General features: G+C 42.3%; 2 long non-coding RNA genes across 2 annotated transcripts in view; one reads left to right on the forward strand and one right to left on the reverse strand.

Moving 5' to 3' along the window:
* The window catches only part of LOC144588273 (uncharacterized), a 115,369-nt gene extending 108,999 nt beyond the window's left edge, over nt 1–6,370 (forward strand). The window contains exon 2 of the long non-coding RNA XR_013543764.1: nt 5,993–6,370. This is a non-coding gene — a long non-coding RNA (uncharacterized LOC144588273). The remainder of the gene's footprint in view (nt 1–5,992) is intronic.
* The window catches only part of LOC144588274 (uncharacterized), a 449,425-nt gene that overhangs the window by 108,486 nt on the left and 315,757 nt on the right, over nt 1–25,182 (reverse strand). The window lies entirely within an intron of this gene.

The raw sequence follows: 25,182 nt of genomic DNA on the forward strand, positions 1-25,182 counted from the left end.
GAACTCAGGACCAGCTAGCCAAACTGCCACAGATTTTGCTGTGGGCAACTCTCTCCACAGAAATGGTCACCACAGAGCCTCCCTGTCTTAGTCCCCAATCTGAGCTTCAGCGCCCTCCTACTAGACTTGCTCCCCTTGAGACAAGTCCTAGGAAATTACCCACGCGTCCACTCAGATTCCCTAACTAAGAATCTGCTCTGGGCACCTTTTCCAGACCAAGGCTTTACTGGATCACTTCGGATCCCACAAGCTGGACACCAATTTATATGTAGTAGGCCACTCTCAAGCCTCTACCCATCCAGGCCTATAAGAGTGCTCACTACCTTTCACCAAAACTTGCTGCCACCAACCTATCCTGATAATCAAAAAGGACAAGGGTTTCTTTCAAACAAATAAAAGGTTTATTGATTACCAGAAATAAAAACTAACTGCTCTTTAACTGTCATCCATTCTTCTTATATTTCCTTAGCTCCGCCTTTTCTGTACAACCATTGGCTCCTGAATCAAGGTTCCATTGTGATGGACAGGAGTGGTTCCTGACCTGTCCGTCACAATTGCTTGAAGGTTGCCCACAGAAACATCCGATCAACTAGCTCTGAGTTCTGACAGGATGAAAAGGCTTCCAGCAGTTCAAGGGCTGTTTTTACTTGCACCCTCTTTTTCATTCACTATAATCCCATAATCTTCTCCTGGTTCTGCTCTAAACTTGTAGTCCTCTGCCTTTTTTTCACTTATCTCTTTCTTCCACCCCTCATTCTTCCTCCTCATGCTAACTTCAACCACCACACTCAGCCAGGCAGTGTTTTTGTGAGAGGCTTTTGAATTCTGCTTCATGAGTCCTTGTTTCAGTAGAGTGTTACAGTAATACAGCCATGAAAGTCCAACATGACCTGCATACATGTACAGTTGTGTTTTATCCTGATCTTGGGGAGAGTTGCCAACTTTTTTTCATTATCTGAGCTGGAAAATCTGCTAAGAAGGGGATGTTACTAACACATACAATAGTCAGATCCCAAGGATCTGTTATATACCAATGCAGGTTGCACCAACCTGATGCCCTTCAAAAATATTGGAGTAAAATACCAGTAGCCTTGTTGGCTGGGGATATGAGATCCAGCTGTGTGTGTGTGTGTGTATGTATATATGCATAAAGTGATGAGATTAGCCCTATTTTGGGACATCTGAATCTAGCAGTGTTGGGGGGCGGAGCTATGAACAGCGAGGCAGCAAGAAAATCTGGGCTCTCCAGATTTCTGCTGCATGCCATGAATCCAGAATCCCCCCAAGAAATTGGGGGGCAGGAGGCTAGAAGAAGCCCATCCTGGGTCGCAGGAGAGCGGAGATCTTCTGGGGGGTGGAAAGCAACCACCTCTTAGATCACTCCTTTCTCCAGACAAAGGATTCCACCGAAGCGATTTTTTAATGTCGTCCTAGCTGTGAAGCTCTGCGGCAGGAGGGAAACATGTAGATTTACAATGGACTGCATTAACAAGGACTATTTGGTTTCAACATCGCCTCTGTAAGTACAAAATAAACTTAAGCGGCTGATTTTAAAGAAGATAGTGTAATCCTGAAGTGGCAAACAAGCTTTAAACCCAAACAGATCGGTATTTTATTACTGCGTCACAACTGAAAATAGGAGCTGGAGCTGATAGGGACAGAGACTTTTTAAATTTATCCCCTGTCCTTGATGGGAACAACTCATAATTACTCTGATGAACTTTTATAATAATAATTTTTTTAAAAAGGAAAGAAAAGGATGTTTAAGGATGTTTAAGGTGGACTTTAACTTAATGGAAGTTTATTATGACTGATTCGACAATTTACAATCGAAGCTATCTGGTGAAAGCTGGATCTGGGACAGTATAAATCATTAGCTCTGTTGAGGAATTGACTTTTACTACTTAAGTACTTTATGGCTTCCGGTGGAAGAAGCAAAAAAGCCAAGTTGGGGGGTATTTTTTATAACAAGGAATGTTTCTTCAAATGAGGTGTATATCTGGAAATTAGGAAGCATCTTTGACCATCTACTTTGTAATTGCGATGGAGTTAACAGAAGATATAGTAAATGCTTTTCAGAACCTGCAAAGGAATATTCTCAATCCTCTTAAAATTCAATTTTCTGAACTCCAGACTGTGCTTTCAGAGATGAAGGAAATGGCAGAGACAGAGCATTGGAATCTTTCGTCAGAACAGCAGACTGAAACACAAACAGATCAGCTCACTTTAGCAGCACAAGGAAGAGCAACAAAGAAGGGTGAAATCTTCAAAAAGGAGATTAGGGAAACTGATTTTTATTATGAGAAAGAGGTTCAGGTGGATGAAAAAGAGAGGTGTCTTAATTTGATGGGTGATTATGCAAAGCAAGGAAGCAAAAAGGTGGGGCTGAAAGGGAAACTAGATGATTACAAATTAGACATTGCTTGGCTTCAAACGGAGAACATGATGATTGGGAAAAATCCATCAAATCAGAGAGAAAATAACTTAATAGGGTTTTATAGATGGCATTTTAAAACTAGCAAAAAAGGAGCCAATTCTAATTTAGGTTTAGAATGTTATAAATAAAAGGGGAAATGACAATTGATGAATATAACAATAAATTGATTCTGATTATGTTTGGAGATAAATGACAATTAAGAATTCTTAATTGTGTAATCTGAAATATGTATGATGAATATAATATTAGAAATCGAGGATTTTAAGGTATACTTTAAGATGTAAATCAACTGTAGCTTAATAATGTCATAAGAGATCTGGATAATATTCGAATTACTTGATGAAAGGTGAAATTTGGATATGAAATACAGTGGTGCCCCGCACAGCGAGGTTAATCCGTTCTGGATTATGAGGACTGGATTGCAATGTAAACAGGAGATAACAGCTAAGTTTATTTGGAAACATGGCATACCATCAGAGATTGCAAGGTCCCCCGGCTCTCTGTGGACTGTAATTCCGGCAAAAGCGAGAGTGAGAAGGAAAAGGAAACGTAAGGAGAGGAAGAAGAAAAGGGGCTGTAGGGCTGGTGTTTTGTATAGGCTGCAAAAACAGACAAAGCGACTACCACTCCCATGTCTCTTTCTGACTAATGCCAGATCAGTGGCAAACAAGATGGATGACTTAAGGTTACAGGTCTCCTCAAGTAAGTTTGTGAAAAACTGTTGCGTGCTGTTAATCACTGAAACCTGGCTGAACCTCACTATTCCAAACACTGTTATTGATATGGAAGGTTTTTTATTACATTGTTTGGACAGAGACAGGAATGTGGGGAAGTGCAGAGGAGGAGGATTGTGCGTGTTTGTTAGAGAGAGCTGGTGCACAAACTCAGAGATTATAACACGTCATAGCTCTTTGGAGCTGGAATATCTGTCTGTTAAATGCAGACCTTTTAACCTTCCACGGGAATTCAGCGTTGTTATTATTCTTGTTGTTTATATTCCGCCGGATGCAAATGCGGATTTGGCGCTGGGTCATTTGGGCGATGAAACTGGCAACTTGCAAAGTAAATTTCCGGATGCTGTATACATTATTGCAGGAGACTTCAATCATGTAGATCTACGTGCAGTCCTCCCCAAATTCCATCAACATGTAAGGTGTGCTACTAGGGGGCTGAACACCTTAGATAAGGTCTACACGAATATTGCAAATGGATACAGGATATTACAATTGCCACACTTGGGCCAGTCTGACCATATGTCCCTGTTTTTAGCTCCGGAGTATATTCCTCTGAGAAAACAGTCAGGGCCAGTAGTCAAGACAGTGAAAAGCTGGCCGGAGGGAGCAATGGAGCAGTTAAAGGACTGTTTTGAACAAACGAATTGGGAAGTTTTTGATCATCCTGATCTGGAAGAACATACAGCTGCAGTGTTAGGGTATATGGCACACCGTATTGACACGGTCACAGTGGATAAACGTATCCGGGTTTATCCCAATCAAAAACCTTGGATGACCGGGAAGGTTAGACGCCTGTTGTATGCTAGAAATAAGGCTTTTAAGTCTGGGGATGATCTAGACTACAGTGCAGCAAGAACGAATTTGAGGAGAGGCATTAAGCAAGCTAAGGCCGAATACAAGAGGAGAATTAAAGACTGCTTTCTCAGCAATAACATGAGGCAAGTTTGGCAGGGGGTTCAACAACTAACAAACTACAAAGCAAAAAAGGTTTCCTCGGGCGGAGGTGTGGAGGTGGCTGAGGAGTTGAACAACTTTTTTGCTCGATTCGAGATCGATCAAACTGAAACTGTTCATTTGCCATCATTTACTCAGCAGAGTCCCCCCTTCATTGTGAATGAGCAGGATGTGAGACAGACTATGAAAGTGGTTAACTCCAGAAAAGCAGCTGGACCCGACTTAATTCCTGGTCGGGTGGTAAAAGACTGTGCTGATCAGCTAGCCGGGATATGGACTGTAATTTTTAATCGATCCCTGACACTATGCGCAGTTCCCGTCTGTCTCAAGGCTTCCGTCATCGTTCCACTGCCTAAAAAGTTGCCTACAAACAGTCCGAATGACTACAGGCCGGTGGCACTAACTTCAATCTTAATGAAGTGCTTTGAGCAGTTAGTTCGGAAATATATTATCTCCTGCCTTCCTGATCCCTTTGATGGCCTTCAGTTTGCTTATAAAGAAAATAGATCAACCGAGGATGCGATCAATACTGTGCTTTATATGGCTTTATCCCACTTGGAAACACAAGGGAATTATGTAAGAATGCTGTTCGCGGACTTTAGCTCTGCTTTTAACACCATTATACCCCACAGATTAATAGACAAACTTAAAGATCTTGATTTTCCAGATTCTATCTGTCTGTGGATTTTGGATTTTTTAACTAATCGTCCACAAAGGGTTAAACTGAATGACTACATCTCTACTGACAAGATACTCAGCACTGGCACTCCACAAGGCTGTGTCCTTAGTCCACTACTGTTCTCCATTTATTCATCAGATTGCACCAATAACCATCCCAGTAATAGGATTATCAAATTTGCAGACGATACTACACTAGTAGGACTTATCTCTGGGGATGATGAGTCTGCGTATCGGGACGAGGTATTACAGCTATCCCGCTGGTGAGAAAAAAAAACAATCTTTTATTTAACATCCAAAAAAACAAGGAATTCATAGTGGACTATAGGGAAAAAAGAGCAGACATTCAGCCACTGTATATAGATGGAGTTTGTGTGGAACAGGTGGTTGAATGTAAGTTTCTTGGGACTATCATAACAAATGACCTGACTTGGAGTGCAAACACCGCTGCCTTAATCAGGAAGGCACAACAACGGTTGTATTTTCTAAGGATTCTTAGAAAGCAACAATTGACTGAGAGTTTGTTAATCACCTTCTATCGGAGTTCGATTGAGAGCATATTATCCTACTGTCTCTGTGTGTGGTTCACGAGCTGCACAGTGGCAGAGAAAAAGGCAATTCAAAGGGTGATTAAGACGGCCCAAAACATCATTGGCTGTTCACTCCTCTCTTTGGAAGAATTGTATAAGAACAGATGTAAGAGGAAGATATCTAACATACTGAAAGACTCCTCTCATCTGGAATATCAGTTCTTTAAACTATTACCATCAGGAAGGAGATTCAGGGTATTGAAAGCAAGGACAAGCAGATTCAAGAACAGTTTTTACCCAAGTGCAGTATTGAGTTTAAATGCGGGGCCATAGGTTTTTGGTGTGTCTTATACCCAGAAATGTGAAGTCCCATAGTTCCTTTGGTCGTGTTGGTCTCCATCTTTGTGTCCTAACTCTCTTTCTGTTTCTTCACCTTATTCCAAACCATCTTCACCTTATTCCAAACCAAACATGAACGCACTGTGCCATGAATTTGATTATGAAAGCTGGACAGAGATTTATTTTGTAGGAGCAAAGTTAGGCTAGAAATCCGTTTATGTCTGTGTGCAAGTTAGAACGAAGCAAGATGTCCAAGGTCAATTCTTTTTCAGTAGAAAAAAAACCTATGAAGAATAAGGTGACCTTTATCTCGTTTCCAGGCAACTATCTCAACTCAGAAGGAACAAGGACATAACTTCTTGATTTAAGAGAGATGAGACGAGAGACGACAGCCTAGAATATGGACGGAGAGACAGCCTGGATGTCTGCCCGAACACAGCGAGAGAATTCCTGCACAGAGGAATGAACGCCAGAGAAAAAACTCCGAAGGAACTTTTATTTTTCATATTAACAGTAAGACAGAAGTCTATTCAAAAATGTAGTTAGCTGTTTGTTATTTTGGTTTTTGTAGAGGAAAATGCCTTGTGGTGATGGCTGGGGTTTTTGGAAATGTTTGATTATGTAAAGATGTCTTGTTTGCTTGTTTAAATTCATTTATTACTAATTTCTATTTTTCTAATAAAACATAAAAAGGCTAACTGTCTGAAAATTGGCTTCTTGTATAGACCATTAGCTACTATAGTTCATTGATTTGTTTAATCAGGCCACGTTTATTAAATGCTACCAATTTAGGGTCCTACCTTTAAGAGAGTACTAGGAAGATTAAATCTTCTAGAACTCCTGGATGTTGTTTATTTAAAATCAGTTCAGACTCGGGAGAAGGGGTGAAGCAGTTGCCTAGGGTAAAATTAAAGGACCCAGTTTTACCTGATAAGGAACTGATCATTCCGGACCCCTCTCTGTTCCGTGTAAAAGCAGATTCTTAGGAACACTTTTATGACACACTGTACATACTTGCCCTTTTTAAAAAAAGTTGTTTATAATTACACTATAAACCACTTTTTAAAAACCATAGTATTTTGTAATAGTAAAAACAACAGAACTTTCTTAGTAGTAATAGATGAACAATATGCAAGAGTACATTGTATCATGCAGCAAGATACCAATACTATAGCAATAAGCAGAGTAATATTCATAAAAAATATTTTCAACCATTGAAGATTTGGTAACCACCTTGTTAATAAATCCCACCAAGACTTGAATCCAATATCCATTCATCACCCTCACATACTTTGAATTTAAACCAGCCTGCGACATTCAGAGTGGCAGTGGGTATAATTGGCCACCCTTGTAAACCTGATGCTAGACCATGCGAGCAAACCCAACAATCTGTAGCATTTATTTATTTGTTCATGTTCTTCACAAATTGATGGGAGTGCTTTTTTTTCCATCCAGCATACCCAATTTCAGTTATCATCAATAAAATTCCCATTTGTGGAAACTTACAATAAAAGTTTCTGTATGATACCTAAGAATTTTCCCTTGAAAAAAACAATACAATATATGGAAAAAGCACACATCCCTAAAGTACCAGAAAACATTAAAAGTCTCCTAAATGAGAAAATAACAATGATGGAAGTAATAGAAGCCATTAAAAACAGAAAAAAATTGATAAGACCCCAGGACCAGATGGATTACCAGCAGAATTTTACAAATCCTTCCAAGATACATTAAGCCTACCAATAAAAGAGGTCTGCAACTGCAAGCAAACACGGTTCTCTGGAGAATGTGTGAAAGCCTGGACAGAGAGTAATCAGGAGTTTGCACACGCTAAAATGGGCTGAGGGAATCCTGGAGCTCAGCTAGACGTGCTACAACCCTCCTTCTTACAAGTCTGCCCACATAAGAACACCCTTGTACCCTCTGAATATTACTTAAAGAAAAACATGTGGGCTTTGTAGTCCTTAGACTTAACTTGCACCACAGGCAGGACTCCTTAAGTATGCTAGGCCAAAGCAGCACTCTCAGATGACCCTAAGACAAGTCTTACTGTTCAGGAAACCAATTGATTTTTATAATCATTATTTTATTTAAAAATAAGCATGTTTCTAGGTATCAAAACCAAACTAAGCCAAGGCAAGTAAATAAGCATTGTGTTAGCTATTTACAACTCTGTAGTGATGCAAAGAAAACATGAAAAATAGAAAAGTGTTCAAAAACCTTACAAGAATACAAAAAGCCATTAAAAAGAATAACAACAGTTCCAGTCCAGGAAAAACAAAACAATCCAAACATGTTCTAAAAAGGCTATAGTCCTCAGTGATTCTGTAGAATAAAAATCCTGTACCAAAAAGAAAATTCAGTAAATGTCCCATTGTCCTTAGAAAATTACAAGAGCATAGTCCATGTGAAGTATTCCAAAAATAAGAGCCCATAGAGAAATAATTCATAGTCCTTAGGAAAAAGCCCATAGGTCCAAGGGTAATCCAGTATAGTATAAGGATCAGTCCATGTAAAGGTTGGTCACGATAGACTTCAGGGTTGGTCATGAAAGACATTAGAATGAGTCACGAATGACTGAAGAGTCGGTCTTGAAAGACAATGTCCATAGGCAAAAAGTTCCTTTTTCAAGAGTAACTGGCAAGGGCTTATCACACCTTCCCACGATGTCATCCAACCAGAGTTTGTTACAAGGCAAACAGTCCTGTTGCACCACATGACTTCTTTCCCATACACACCAGATGTACTGTGGTTTAGCAAATAGTCACAACAATTTCCATCTATCTAATCACACCAAGTCCTTTCTCAGGCTCTCAGAATAACATTCTATCTGCTCGCCTAGAAAACAACCTGGCAGCATAGCATAGATACTTTATACAAAGAAACAAGATGGAACCTCTCTTGCTCATTTCTCAATTACAAACCCCACATTCCTTACAAGTTTTTAACTCAAAAACCCATCTCATCACAGTAACAAAGTTCTATTAGAAGCTAAAATACCCAAGTCATGGCTAGAGGCATATATCACCCTAATACCAAAAGAAGTTACGGACTCTACACATATAAAAAATTTTAGACTGTTTTTGTTGTTGTTTTGTAAAATTTTATTTAGAATATAACATTACAAAACAGACGAAGGGAAAACACTAATCCATCAGTCACTACAAGACCAGGTAGACAAGCAACAAAAGATAAAAGAAATAACCCACTACTAACTAAAACAATCCCTCCCCCCTTTTTGGGTCAGAGACTCCAACAACGTTTGGATCTCTGATTTCTCCAATTGATATCCAGTAAGAACTGAGGACATAAATAACCAAATTTTGCCATACACTCCTGTATTTTCCTGGGCCCAAAAATATATTAATTTTCAGCTTTGTTTTACATAGTACCTTGGTTGTTCCTGCAATGCTTCTGGAAGTGTGTCTCGTCATCGTTTAGTCATTTAGTCATGTCCAACTCTTTGTGACCCGATGGACCAGAGCACGCCAGGCCCTCCTATCTTCCACTGCCTCCCGGAGTTGGGTCAAATTCATGTTGGTTTCTTCAATGACAATATCCAACCATCTCATCCTCTGTCGTCCCCTTCTCCTCTTGCCTTCACACTTTCCCAACATCAAGGTGTTTTCCAAGGAGTCTTCTCTTCTCATCACATAGCCAAAGTACTGGAGCTTCAGCTTCAGGATCTGTCCTTCCAGTGAGCACTCAGGGTTGATTTCCTTCTGAACTGATAGGTTTGTTCTCCTTGCAGTCTCAAGAGCCTCCTAGAGCACCACAATTCAAAAGCATCAATTCTTTGGCAGCCGGCTTTCTTTATGGTCCAGCTCTCACTTCCATACATCACTACAGGGAAAACCATAGCTTTGACTATTCTGACTTTTGTTGGCAAGGTAATGTCTCTGCTTTTTAGGATGCTGTCAAGGTTTGTCATTGCTTTCTGCCCAAGAAGCAGGTGTCTTTTAATTTTGTGGCTGCTGTCACCATTTGCAGTGATCATGAAGCCCAAGAAAGTAAAATCTGTCACTGGCTCCATATCTTCCCCTTCTATTTGCCAGGAGGTGATGGGACCAGTGGCCATTATCTTGGTTTTTTTGATGTTGAGCTTCACACCATTTTTGGCACTCTCCTCTTTCACCCTCATTAATTCCTCCTCACTTTCTGCCATCAGAGTGTTGTTGACATTTCCTCTGGCAATCTTAATTCCAGCTTGGGATTGCTCCTGTCCAGCCTTTCACATGATGTATTCTGAATATAAGTTAAATAAGCCGGAGGGCAATATATAGCCTTGTCATACTCCTTTCCCAATTTTGAACCAATCAGTTGTTCCATATCCAGTTCTAACTGTTGCTTCCTGTTCCCCATATAGATTTCTCAGGAGATAGATAAGGTAGTCAGGCACTCCCATTTCTTTAAGGACTTGCCATAGTTTGCTGTGGTCCACACAGTCAAAGGCTTTTGCATAGTCAATGAAGCAGAAGTAGATGTTTTTCTGGAACTCTCTGGCTTTCTCCATAATCCAGCGCATGTTAGCAATTTGGTCTCTAGTTCCTCTGCCCTTCGAAATCCAGCTTGTACTTCTGAGAGTTCTCGGTCCACATGGATTGCTGCCTTGTCGTGGCGAGGGGGCTTGAGTAACTCAGAGAAGCTATGGGCTATGCCGTGCAGGGCCACCCAAGACGGACAGGTCATAGTGGAGAGTTCTGACTAAACGCAATCCACCTGGGGTAGGAACGGCAATTCCACTCCAGTATCTTTGCCAAGAATGCCCCATGATCAGGAACAAAAGGCTAAAAGATATGACGCTGGAAGATGGGACCCTCAGGTCAAAAGGCGTCCAACATGCTACTGAGGAAGAGCAGAGGACAAGTACAAGTAGCTCCAGAGCTGATGAAGTGGATGGGCCAAAGCCGAAAGGACGCTCAGCTGTGGACGTGCCTGGAAGTGAGAGGAAAGTCCGATGCTGGAAAGAAAAATACTGCATAGGAACCTGGAATGTAAGATCTATGAACCTTGGGAAGCTGGAGGTGGTCAAACAGGAGATGGCAAGAATAAACATCGACATTCTGGGCATCAGTGAACTAAAATGGATGGGAATGGGTGATTTCAACTCAGATGATTATCATGTCTACTATTGTGGGCAAGAATCCCGTAGAAGGAATGGAGTAGCCCTCATAGTCAACAAAAAGTGGGAAAAACCGTAATGGGATATAATCTCAAAAATGACAGAATGATGTCAATACGTATCCAAGGCAGACCTTTCAACATCACAATAATCCAAGTTTATGCACCAACGTCCATTGCTGAGGAGACTGAAATTGAACAATTTTATGAAGATTTACAACACCTTCTAGAACTGACACCGAAGAATGATGTTCTTCTCATTCTGGGGGACTGGAATGCTAAGGTAGGGAGTCAAGAGATAAAAGGAACAACAGGGAAGTTTGGCCTTGGAGTTCAAAATGAAGCAGGGCAAAGGCTAATAGAGTTTTGTCAAGAGAACAAGCTGGTCATCACAAACATCTTTTTCCAACAACACAAGAGGCGACTCTACACATGGAAATCACCAGATGGGCAACATCGAAATCAGATTGACTATATTCTCTGCAGCCAAAGATGGAGAAGCTCTATACAGTCAGCAAAAACAAGACCTGGAGCTGATTGTGGCTCTGATCATCAGCTTCTCATAGCAAAATTCAAGCTTAAACTGAAGAGAGTAGGAAAAACCACTGGGCCACTCAGGTATAATCTAAACCAAATCCCTTACGAATACACAGTAGAAGTGAAGAACAGATTTAAGGAACTAGATTTGGTGGACAGAGTGCCTGAAGAACTTTGGATAGAGGCTCGTAACATTGTACAGGAGGCAGCAACAAAAACCATCCCAAAGAAAAGGAAATGCAAGAAAGCAAAGTGGCTGTCCAACGAGGCCTTACAAATAGCAGAAAAGAGAAGGGAAACAAAATGCAGGGGAGATAGGGAAAGTTACAGAAAATTGAATGCAGACTTCCAAAGAATAGCAAGGAGAGACAAGAGGGCCTTCTTAAATGAACAATGCAAAGAAATAGAGGAAAATAACAGAAAAGGAAAAACCAGAGATCTGTTCAGGAAAATTCGAGATATTAGAGGAACATTTTGTGCAAAGATGGACATGATAAAAGACAAAAATGGAAGGGACCTCACAGAAGCAGAAGACATCAAGAAGAGGTGGCAAGAATACACAGAGGAATTATATCAGAAAGTTTTAGATATCCCGGACAACCCAGACAATATAGTTGCTGACCTAGAGCCAGACATCCTGGAGAGTGAGGTCAAGTGGGCCTTAGAAAGCCTGGCTAACAACAAGGCCAGTGGAGGTGATGGCATTCCAGTTGAACTATTTAAAATCTTAAAGGATGATGCTGTTAAGGTGCCAACAAGTTTGGAAAACTCAACAGTGGCCAGAGGACTGGAAAAGATCAGTCTACATCCCAATACCAAAGAAGGGCAGTCCCAAAGAATGCTCCAGCTACCGGACAATTGCACTCATCTCACACGCCAGCAAGGTTATGCTCAAAATCATACAAGGTAGGCTTCAGCAGTATGTGGACTGAGAACTCCCAGAAGTACAAGCGGGATTCCGAAGGGGCAGAGGAACTCGAGACCAAATTGCCAACATGCGCTGGATTATGGAGAAAGCCAGAGAGTTCCAGAAAAACATCTACTTCTGCTTCATTGACTATGCAAAAGCCTTTGACTGTGTGGACCACAGCAAACTATGGCAAGTCCTTAAAGAAATGGGCGTGCCTGACCACCTTATCCATCTCCTGAGAAACCTATATGTGGGACAGGAAGCAACAGTTAGAACTGGATATGGAACAACGGATTGGTTCAAAATTGGGAAAGGAGTACGACAAGGCTGTATATTGTCACCCTGCTTATTTAACTTATATGCAGAATACATCATGCGGAAGGCTGGACTGGAGGAATCCCAAGCTGGAATTAAGATTGCCAGAAGAAATATCAACAACCTCCGATATGCAGATGATACCACTCTGATGGCGGAAAGTGAGGAGGAACTAAATAACCTTGTAATGAGGGTGAAAGGCGAGAGTGCAAAAAACGGTCTGAAACTCAACATCAAAAAAACTAAGATCATGGCCACTGGTCCCATCACCTCCTGGGAAACAGAGGGGGAAGATATGGAGGCAGTGACAGATTTTACTTTCTTGGGCTCCATGATCACTGCAGATGGAGACAGCAGCCCCGAAATTAAAAGACGCCTGCTTCTTGGGAGGAAAGCAATGACAAACCTTGACAGCATCTTAAAAAGCAGAGACATCACCTTGCCAACAAAAGTCCGAATAGTCAAAGCTATGGTTTTTCCTGTAGTGTTGTATGGAAGTGAGAGCTGGACCATAAAGAAAGGTGACCGCCGAAGAATTGATGCCTTTGAATTTATTTTATTTTATTTATTTATTTATTGGACTTATATACCGCCCCATAGCGCTACAAGCACTCTCCGGGCGGTTTACAATTTTAATTATACAGGCTACACATTGCCCCCCCCAGCAAGCTGGTTACTCATTTTACCGACCTCGGAAGGATGGAAGGCTGAGTCAACCTTGAGCCGGCTACCTGGGATTTGAACCCCAGGTCGTGAGCACAGTTTTAGCTGCAATACAGCATTTTAACCACTGCGCCACGAGGCTCTTAATTGTGGTGCTGGGGAGACTTTTGAGAGTTCCCTGGACTGCAAAGAGAACAAACCTATCAATTCTAAAGGAAATCAACCCCGAGTGCTCATTGGAAGGACAGATCCTGAAGCTGAGGCTCCAGTACTTTGGTCATCTCATGAGAAGAGAAGACTCCTTGGAAAAGACTTTGATGTTGGGAAAGTGTGAAGGGAAGAGGAGAAGGGGACCACCGAGGATGAGATGGTTGGACAGTGTCATCGAAGCAACCAACATGAATTTGACACAACTCCGGGAGGCGGTGGAAGATAGGAGGGCCTGGCGTGCTCTGGTCCATGGGGTCACGAAGAGTCGGACACGACTAAACAACTGAACAAATACTGCTGAAGCCTACGTCGGAGGATTTAGAGCATAACCTTGCTAGCATGTGAAATGAGTGCAATTGTATGCTAGCTGGAGCATTCTTTGTCAATATAATCAATGTATATTTTTCCCCATGGTTCTGTGTTTCTTTGTGGTATAATTGCCCCTTCTTGTTTTTCATATTTTCTTTTTACTATTCTCACCTTATTCCAAGCCAAACATGCTCACATCTTACATACTGACATACCCTCCTAGGGTAATTCTGGAGGTCCACTGGCAGGATAAAGGAACGAGTCCTTATAGTTGGGCATAGACCTGCTCCCATACAGTTTTACTTTACTGTTCTTAATTGCATTTGGTTTCTTGTAATTGGAAAAATAACTTCAATCTGTCCAGACCTTGTACTGCCCACTTTTGGTGCTTTTGGTTGAAGAGTAGTGGAGTGCATCAGTACTGTGGCTTCCTTCACTCGTTGGTAAGGTATCCACGGGGTGATACCTTCCACCTTCAGCAATGATGGGGTGGTGAGCAACACAGAACTTCAAAATTACTCAGTCTCCTGGCTGGGAATGATGCAGTGGCTTTTCCAAGGATTGTACTCCTTTAGCCACCAAGAAATACCTATTTTCTTGTAAGATACTAGGTATAGTTAGCAAGTACTCTGTTAATTCTCTGGGACATGTTTTGGCCACTGCTTGACTGGTAGGGAGACTTCCATTTGGATAAGGCTGACCATACATTATTTCAAAAGAACTCCGTGCACTCTTTCCCCATGGTAGGATTCTAATCCTGAGTGCTTGGGTAACAGATCCACTCACCCTTTGTTTGTTTCTTGCACCATTTTCCAAAGGTGTGACTTCAGGGTTTGGTTCTAGCATTCTACTTGTTTACTAGACTGTTGATGCCATCAAGTATGCAATTTTGAATCGATGTCAAGAATCTGAGCCTCTCGTTGGCTTACTTTTGCCACAAAAAGAGAGCCTTTTTCTGAATTTTAACCCTTGCCACAGGATCCCAAAGTGAGTCTACAAAAACCAAACAATACTTGTATTCTTTATAGTGGGGAAATTCTGTGAAACCTACTTGCCATGATGACCCTGGTATTAGCTCTGGGGGTTGTGTACTCATTGGCCATTTTTGGATTCCTGCATTTGGATTATTTTGTGTGCATATGTATTTTCGGTGCATTGTTGGTGAAGTGCTTCTTCCAGATTGTGTAAGTTTCTTACTTCTACCCAGGAGCATATTGAGTTGGCAAGTTCTCCAGCACTAGAGCGGGTATGTGCATGTAGTTCCCTGAGTAAATCTTGTGCTAACCCTATGGGAATTATTATTCTACAATCTGCTGTAAGTAACCACCCTGTTGTGCTCTTGACTTGAGAGCCTGCTTTCTTTCTTTTGGTTGGTATGTAAGGGTTGGTGAAAGATTGATGGCAGTGGCTTTTACAACTGCCTGTATTTTTTGACTGACGTCACTGACTGGGGAAGTTTGGGCAACTTCTTTAGCTGCCATATCCACCAGTCAGTTTCCTTTTCCTTCAGCCAAGTCTGTTGTTTTGTCATATCCTTTGATATGCATGATTGCTACCTTACAGGACAGATATATGGTGTCTAGAAGGGTCCTAATTTCTTCCTCATAAGCAATTGGGGTCCCTTCTGCAGTACAGAATCATAAATTTTTCCACATCAATCCAAATGCATCATAGGCATCCTTCAGTCTCGAGAGACTATGGTAATGTGCTCTGTATGGAGGACTTTGATGCTGTATGTGAAGCTGGAATGTCCTCTCCAGAGCATGAAGCCTGGGTAAAATAATATGGAGGATAGGCTGTTACCCAAGCAGCAAATCCCCTCTCTCCACATCACGGAAATAGTCCAATGGAAAGGCAAGAGCCAATACAACTGGTTCCAGCAACAGAATGACACGAACTGCCTCCGGGACTATGGCTCCAGATTTTGCCTCCAGGTTAACTCCCAAAGCATTTTCCATCACTGGATATAGCCACAAGGCAGTGGAGGTTTGGAATCAGAGTTTTCCTGCTCCTAAGTGGGCTGCCTTCCCAGGCTAATGAGTTCCACCTACCCGGCCTGCTCCCTCGCTGTATGGGTAATGGTGGCACCTCCTCCTTTTCCTCACAGCATGGGGTTTTGTGACCAGAGTTTTCCTTCTCCTAGATGGGCTGCCTTCCCAGACTGACAAGTCCCACCTACCTGGCCTGGGAATCAGTATAAATGTTTACGTTTCTTTCCCAGCGACAGTGCTCTGATGAGCACTATCAATTCTGCCTTCTGAGCTGAACTCCCTGGTGCTAATGGTGCTGCTTCTACAACTTCTGCTTCGGTGACCATTGCATATCCTGCTTTCCCAAACTCCTTTTCCCACCTGGCTATTCCCATCAATATATAGGAATGGGAAAGAGTTTCATGAGATTCAATCATCTCCACAAAACTAGTGCTTTCTCATGTCCAGAGGATTGTTGTAAGAGGAAATACATCATACCTTGAAAACTAGCACATTTTAGTGGCCTACAGGTGTCCAGGGGAAAAAATAAGTACTCACAAAACAATGTGGACATTTTACAATGTAAACTGCTAAGATGAATGCAGTTAGAAAACAATGTACAGATACATTTCAGTCAGTGAGAGAAAATGCATATATTAACTGCAGTTCAAGAACAAATGTGTACTTTTGATAAAGTGTGCAAATATGCATGTAAGGAAAAAGAGGAAACGTAGGAAGAAAATCCAGAATGAGAATAAAATGCAATTGCAATTCAGAGAAATCAAGACTGAGATATTTTCACACCTATAGCAAAGAAAACTGATAGTATGCTTACATATACTAGAAGTCAAACAACAGTTGACATTACTGAGTTTTACCTAATCTCCATCTCAGATGGGACCCCTTTATTTTTCTCACGTTTAGGATTTTTCATTAATTGGACATATACACTTACATAGAAATACTTCAGAATGTTTTGATACAAATTGAAGCAAATGGGTTGCAAATCTGCTTGAAATAACTTGGTTGTCATTAGTAAGAGAAATAATTCACATGAAATTGAAGTGGATGCTACGTGTATACTTCTACAGTGTACAGATGAGAGCTAGACAGAGAAGAAAGCCTACTGGAAAATTTTCAATTCATTTGAAATAGGGTGTCGGAAGAGAGCTTCATGGATACCATGGGCAGCTAGTGAGTGATATATCACATCAAGTGTGAACTCTCTCGAGAAGCCAAAAGGGACTAAATTGAGACTATGGTATTTTGGGTATGCCATGAAAAGATAGCAATCACCGGGAAAAAGTGGGAGAAGTTGAGAAGTTGAAGGTATCAAGAAAAGAGGAAGACCAAACATGAGATGGATTGACTCAATAAAGAAAGTAATAGCCCTGGATTTGCAAGTTTCAAGCAGGGCTGTTAATGAAGGGAGCTTTTGGAGGTTACTCATTCATAGGATTGCTGTTAACTCGGAAGTGATTTGATGGCACATCATAAAATTCCCATTAGACTCCTCTGTTTCCTCAAGGAAATAAAAGATGAACTGCTATTCCTGGAAGGCTGCTATTCCTGGAAGACATAGATTTTGTTAATGCACACAGCACCTAAAAAATTTGGGAGACATAAAAATGGTTCCCAAACCCTCAGAAGTTTCCCTAACTTGGTTAACAGACAAATGTATCAACTGAAAAATCTGAAGATGAGTATTTTCACAACACTTTGTCATAGGAGGTATGAAGTATATCTTCAAATTCTTGCATTATTTCAACAATTGGCAGAAAGCTGGAATTTGGTATGACAATTTCAAGAACACACTTATTTTTGGTAAAGCCTGAAAATGGAGCACTTTGTAGATGACAGATAAAACTCAGGATGTGGCATTTACCTCTTAACTCAAGACAGTACAAACATTCATAATGCCCTTGGGAAATTACTGCTTCTGTCACTTTACTAGCCAAAGCTTAATACAGCACTCTGAAAGAGATCAGAAATAATGTTTCCAATGCATGTAGACCATTCACAGCAGAAGTGAACTCTCTATTTTCATCACCCACAGAAGGGAAGTGGCATTGAAGCAACTAATGGGTGTTTCCAAGTTCTAACGTATATGCACTGAAAACTCAGACCCATAGCAGTAGGAAGAAGTCATCTGTGTTTTGTTTTCATCTTATACTTCTGTGCCTTACTCTGCAGTCTCCATCAAAAGAGAGAGTTGAAAAGTATGTCCTTTGTGATTCTTAAAAGCCTACCTCTTTTATTCTGGGACAATTGGCCAATCATATTTGATCTGATGTTAAAGTGTTAGAAGTATAACATCTGTTACTGAAGTTCATACAAAAATATCACCATTCACATGCCTTTGTAACATTTCCATCACCATGATCAATTCTGAAATACAGAATGCATTCTAAGAAAAGGGCTTCATGACCAAGAAATTTAAACACCTAAAGTCTTTCAGAGAAAATTGATATAAAGCTATACCTCTTTATTCATGAAAGATTTTTCATTTATTTATATAAATAACACCACATGGCATCCAACTTACTTTCAATGAAATCATGGAAACCTACATATTTTAGAAACATACACTAGTCAATGTGAGATTTTAGTAAGAATCTGTGAGTTTTAGGTGTGCATATAAGATCTTAAAAGACACAGCTGAATGTTATACATGGCTCTGAGAAAGATGCATCCACACATTGACTTGTCAGGTCACCAAGGGCAAGCCCTTAGACCTCTTTTGAGACCTTTTATTTCTGGAATTTTGGAAGAAGGTAATACCCCCTTGTCCAAGCATGCATTAACATCACATGTATTAGTAGATACTTCAAAGTGCACAGTATGATAATTTTAAAGCCCTGTTTCCCTTAGAACCAGCACCAATGCTCTAAGGGAAGCCACAGCTGCCATCTTTGTTAAGATGGTGGTGGCAGCAGCAGAGGCAGAAGCCATGGTGTTGCAGGCAGCAGTTGCAGTTGCAGTCAAGATAAGGATGCAATGGGGGCAGTGGGAAGGGGGTGGGGGACAGGCTGTGGGGCAGGGGCCTGGGGCTCAGCTTTTTTTAATACATAGCCACAGACTTTCTAAAAACAATCAAATGACCTGATGATCAGATTTGTGGTTCATCAGATCATGGGGGTGTAATCTGTAGTTCATGGTTCAAGGTTGATGAACCAAGAACCAAGATGAACTGCCATTTTGGCAGTTCGTCCCCATCTCTAGTTAAAATAGAAATTAATGCTACATCATGAGACAAAACCTTGACAGAACCTTTTTGGTACAGTTCCTATCCCCACCACTGAACTCTGTGAATGACAGACAAAATTGGAGGAAAAGACAGGGCATACTGATGAGGCAGTCATACAGATTGATGTCTTTGGAAAGAAGCAGGACATAAGGCACTATCTAAATTCAATTGCAGTGAGTCTTCTGACAATCATCCTACCAGAGCTCACAAACAGGAGAGCAAACGGGGAGTTTGCTGTGGGAGTTCGCTGCAGGAGACCAAGGGGGAGGCCCCAAACAATTTATTATTATTTTTGGGATGAGGCTGCGTGTGTCAATCTCAGTTCTTTCCACTAGGGTTTTATATGCAGCAGGAGGCAAGTCTAGGGGAATGGGGTGGGGAGGTGGAGTTGCAGTGGTCTATCATGATATTATCTCCCTCACCAGGTGTCACATTCCCCAGTTTTCCAGGTTTAACTCTTTCTCAAACCACCTATATTCTTGGTCCAAAATGAGTACATCTTTGTCATCAAATGAGTGCCCTTTAACTTTCAACTGAAGGAACACTGTTGATTGTGTCCTGAGCCATTGCCCCTCCGTTCTCCTGTTTAGTAGCTGTTTGGTTTCTCCGATGTAGAGCTTTGAACACTCCTCTTTGCATTGGACTACATATACTATATTGCTCCTGTTATGTTTTGGTGTCTGGTCTTTGGGGTGGATGAGTCTCTGCTTTAGTGTGTTTGTGGGTTTAAAGTACACAGGTATGTGGTGTTTACCAAAATCTGTTTCCTATTTATCATGCTGACCTTTCATCTGTCCCCAGAAAGATCAAGACCACACCACCAGAAAGACAACTGTGAATTAACCACTCATGACCACTGTTAATCACTCATGACAATGGGTAGAAAAGGACAGCAGAATTGGGATTTTCAACCCCCCCTTCCTTTGTCCATCTAACGAGCCTATTCAGAACAAGGGAAAGTGAAACCAATATGGAGATATCATCAGTCTCCTACGAACTCTCATCAGATTGAAGAAGCTACCTGGATGAGTAGCAAAATGTTTCAACCTAATAAGAAAGAAGTCCAGTTGCCATGACTCAGCTTCCAGATTTTACCTGGCTTGTTGTGCCAACAACTGGATTTTATATCTGTAGGAAGGATCAACCACTCCTTGGTTTTGGAATAACGAAGGCATTGGTTGACCTATTCATAACAAAACATCAAGCCAGTCTATTCACATTCCAAACACCTTGCCAATCAAACAACCAATTGCATTAAGAATGACTGTTTTCGTTGATTAATACAGCCATATTAGAGATGACCTTAGCCAGACATCCTGGAGAGTGAAGTCAAGTGGGCCTTAAAAAGCTTGGCTAACAACAAGGCCAGTGGCGGTGATGCCATTCCAGTTGAACTATATAAAATCTTAAAAGATGACACTGTTAAGGTGTTACATTCAATATGCCAGCAAGTTTGGAAACCTCAAGAGTGGCCAGAGGACTGGAAAAGATCAGTCTGCATCCCAATCCCAAAGAAGGGCAGTGCCAATGAATGCTCCAACTACCATACAATTGCACTCATTTCACACGCTAGCAAGGTTTTGCTCAAAATCCTACAAGGTAGGCTTCAGCAGTATGTGGACTGAGAACTCCCAGAGGTATAAGCTGGATTCCGAAGGGGCAGAAGAACTAGAAACCAAATTGCTAACATGCGCTGGATTATAGAGAAAGTCAGAGAGTTCCAGAAAAACATCTACTTCTGCTTCATTGACTACGCAAAAGCCTTTGACTGTGTGGACCACAGCAAACTATGGCAAGTCCCCTCGCAGGGAGCAGGGACCTATTTCTATGGTCCGCCCTTGAAGGCTACTGGATCCGGCTGGATTCCAGGACATCATGAGAGGGGTCAGGGCGGACCTGGCTAGCACTCCTGTCGACGCTCTGGTTGATAGCTGGTCCAACTTCACAACCAGGGCTATAGACACGATCGCACCCAAATGCCCTCTCCATCGCAGAGCTTGTCCAGCGCCCTGGTTTAACCAGGAGCTTCAAGCGCTGAAGCGACATAGGAGAAGGCTAGAGCGTAGGTGGAGGAAGAACCCGACGGATTATAATAGGACAGCTGTCAGGGCCGCAACTAACCTTTACCTGTCTAAGATAAAGGCTGCTTGTCGAACTTACTTCGCTAACTGGATAAGTGAAGCGTCCAACCAGCAGGCGGAGTTATTCCGTATAGTGCGCGACCTATCCAGAACTGATCTGGATGATAGGCCTTCCCCTAGTTTTTCACTTGACCAGTTTGCAGCCTTTTTAAAATCTAAAGTGGAGGCCATCTGACGGGACCTCTCTCCTTTTTTGAACACAGTGAGTCGAGCAGAGATGTCCAGTGCTCCGTCTTGCCTGGTAACCCTTGACTCCTTTCAGTCTGTCATGCCTGATTCTGTGGCCAGAGTGCTTGACCGCTGTCGAGCCACCACCTCCTCCTTGGACCCTTGCCCGGCCTGGCTAATCAAAGCAGCCAGGCCGATAACAACAGAATGGGCCATTGCAATAATAAATGGGTCTTTCCTTGAGGGCAGGTTTCCCTCTGCCCTCAAGGAGACTCTCATTAGGCCCATAAGAAAGAAACCTAATTTGGCGGCGGACGAAATTGGCAATTATAGGCCCGTCGCCAATATTTCTTTCATGAGCAAAGTGGTCGAGAGGGTGGTGGCTGATCAGCTTCAGGCACATCTGGATGAAACAGATACCCTGGATCCTGTTCAGTCGGGCTTCAGACCATGCCACGGTACAGAGACAGCATTGGTCGCCCTGTACGATGACTTGTTGAGGGAGGCCGACAGTGGTAAAATTTCTTTGTTGGTCCTCCTTGACATCTTGGCGGCCTTCGATACCGTAGACCACGGTATCCTCCTGGGGAGGCTCTCTGAGTTGGGTATCGGTGGCTTGGCTCTGGCCTGGTTCCATTCCTTCTTGGAGGACCGTCCCCAGAGAGTGCAGCTTGGGGAGAGTATTTCGGCCCTGTGAAGTCTCAGTTGTGGGGTTCCACAGGGGTCGATCATCACCACAATGCTGTTTAACATCTATATGAGGCCGCTGAGTGGGGTCATCGGGGTGTGGAGCATCGTGTCATCAATATGCTGATGACACCCAGCTCTACATTTCCTTTTCACCAACTGCAGTTGATGTCGTCCTGTCCCTCCAGTGCTGCCTGGGGTCCGTACAGCAATGGATGCAGAACGGGCTGAGGCTGAACCCAGATAAGACGGATGTTCTGAGGGTGGGTGCTCCTGTTGCTGGCGGCTTGGGTGACTCTCTCTCTCATTTGGGGTGGTGGCCCTGGTCGCTAAGAGTGGGCTTCGCAGCCTCGGGGTACACCTAGACCCGATGCTCACCATGGAAACGCAGGTGGCATTGGTAGTCCGCACCGCCTTTTTCCACCTTTGGTGGATGGCCCGGCTGCGACCTTACCTAGACACGGGGGCGCTCACTACCTTAGTACATGCGCTCGTAATTTCTAGATTAGACTACTGTAACGCGCTCTACATGGGGCTTCCTTTGAAGCTGATAAATAAATAAATAAATAAATAAATAAATAAATAAATAAACAAATAAATAAATAAATAAATAAATAGATAAATAAATAAATAAATAAATAAAGTCCTTAAAGAAATGGGAGTGCCTGATCACCTTATCTATCTCCTGAGAAACCTATACATGGGACAGGAAGCAACAGTTAGAACTGGATATGGAACAACTGATTGGTTCAAAATTGGGAAAGGAGTACGACAAGGCTGTATATTGTCCCCCTGCTTATTCAACTTATATGCAGAATACATCATGCGAAAGGCTGGACTTAAGGAATCCCAAGCTGGAATCAAGATTGCCCGAAGAAATATCAACAACTTCCGATATGCAGATGATACCACTCTGATGGCAGAAAGTGAGGAGGAATTAAGGAACCTTGTAATGAGAGTGAAAGAGGAGAGTGCCAAAAACGGTCTGAAGCTCAACATCAAAAGAAATTAGATCATGGCCACTGGTCCCATCGCCTCCTGGGAAACAGAAGGGGAAGATATGGAGGCAGTGACAGATTTTAATTTCTTGGGTTCCATGATCACTGCAGATGGAGACAGCAGCCACGAAATTAAAAGATGCCTGCTTCTTGGGCAGAAAGCAATGACAAACCTTGACAGCATCCTAAAAAACAGAGACATTACCTTGCCAACAAAAGTCCGAATAGTCAAAGCTATGGTTTTCACTGTAGTGATGTATGGAAGTGAGAGCTGGACCATAAAGAAAGCTGACCGCCGAAGAATTGATGCTTTTGAATTGTGGTGTTGGAGGAGGCTCTTGAAAGTCCCCTGGACTGCAAGGAGAACAAACCTATCAATTCTATAGGAAATCAACCCTGAGTGCTCACAGGAAGGACAGATCCTGAAGTTGAGGCTCCAATACTTTGGCCATCTCATGAGAAGAGAAGACTCCCTGGAAAAGACCTTGATGTTAGGAAAGTGTGAAGGCAAGAGGAGAAGGGGACGACCGAGGATGAGATGGTTGGACAATGTCATCGAAGCTACCAGAATGAATTTGACCAAACTCCGGGAGGCAGTGGAAGATAGGAGGGCCTGCCGTGCTCTGGTCCATGGGGTCACGAAGAGTCGGACATGACTAAACGACTAAATGACAATTAGAGATGTAAACACATCTGTCGTGTCCACCCAGTGTCCTTGGCTTATTTTCCCTAATCCCAAATCCAACCTCTGGATGTGTTTACTCACTTCACGCTGCCACCAGGTATTATTCACTCAATACCACTTAGATCTTAGTCACGTGCTGCCAATACAACAGATTTATTGATTTTACAAATGTTATGCAAATCACAGGAGAAAATCATTAAATATCATTTGCTTTTACGTTGGTTGGTATGTGTATTTATTCACATGTGTATTTACAATATTCTCTAATTATTCTCTATGCATTTGAACTCTTTCCTATTATTTCTAGCATTCCAACATTCCAATCTCTTTCATAACTTTCTCAATTCAATCTCCCAACTCTCTCTCTTCAATTCCCTATGTCAAAACCTGGTTTCCCCAAATCTCCTCTCTGTCTAACCAACTCTCTAACTGTTCTTCTGGATGGTGGACCGATAGCTGGTAGGAGTGTTTTCTCTCCACCACTTTGGTCTAGTCTTTTCTTTTTCTTTTCTTTTTGGGTTGCTTTTTGCTTCACTCATTTTATTTTCACTTCACTTATCTTATTTTTACTTCTTTTAGCCAACTCAGTTTATTTTTTGCTTATAATCTCTTTCTGTTTTCTGAGTTTCTCTCCTGGTTCCTGAGTTTCTCTTCCTGGTTCCTGCCTTGCTGGGACTGTTTCGGAGGTTGCCGAGAGAGCTGGAGGAGGCGGAGGGGAAGACCTGACCTTGGCCTGGCTTGTCAGTGAGGCAGAGTTTGGCGTCCCGGGAGCTTGTGCTGTGGCTGTGGGGGTTGGAAGAGCTTGCCTTTTGTTCTGAGGGGGCCGGAAGAGCTTAAGTCCTTGGAAAACCATCGTGCTTGGTGGGCCTGGTGCTGGGGGCCTTGGAAGACTAAGGCCCAGCTTGGAAGGGTCCAGAAGAACCTGCCGGTTCTAGAGCCCTGGAGGCCGTGGACGCCGTTGGAAGGAGTTGGGTGAGCCTGTGCCTAGGAATCTGAGAGACTGAGAGACTGACTGAAGCCTGTGAAATCTGATACCGGCTGGCTGTGTTCTCTCTCAGGGCCTCTTGGAGAGCCAGATGGAACTGTGACTCTTTCCTATTATTTATGGCCAGAGAAGCCCAGTTTACAGCAGCAGACCCTGAAAGGTTGAATGGGGAATTCCCCTTTCGACCCTATAACGCCGAGAGAGCCAGCACAGGTATCATGTCTTCAGTGGCTCTCTTCCTGTTCTCCCTCCTTGCAATGCTATATCAAGCTCTACCTCTGACTGTCTGGGTGGGTTTTTTTGCCCTCATGAACTTGAACTCATACCCAACAACCACTCTGAGGAAAATAAGACCTGCTGTTACGGTGCTGCGAGACAGGACTAATTATATGGGGGGGAGAAGCTTGGGTTTATTTTCTTTGCTTTTTCACTATATTAATTTTGTTGCTTTTTGTCTTATTTTGTTTTACTTTGTTTATTGTCATTAGCTTGTCCCATTCTATTTTTTTGTCTAATCCATTTGAAGTAAATGCATATTTTAAATTTCAATATTATATTTATTTA

Source organism: Pogona vitticeps, chromosome 3 (genome assembly GCF_051106095.1).
Source record: "Pogona vitticeps strain Pit_001003342236 chromosome 3, PviZW2.1, whole genome shotgun sequence".
Taxonomy (NCBI): domain Eukaryota; kingdom Metazoa; phylum Chordata; class Lepidosauria; order Squamata; family Agamidae; genus Pogona; species Pogona vitticeps.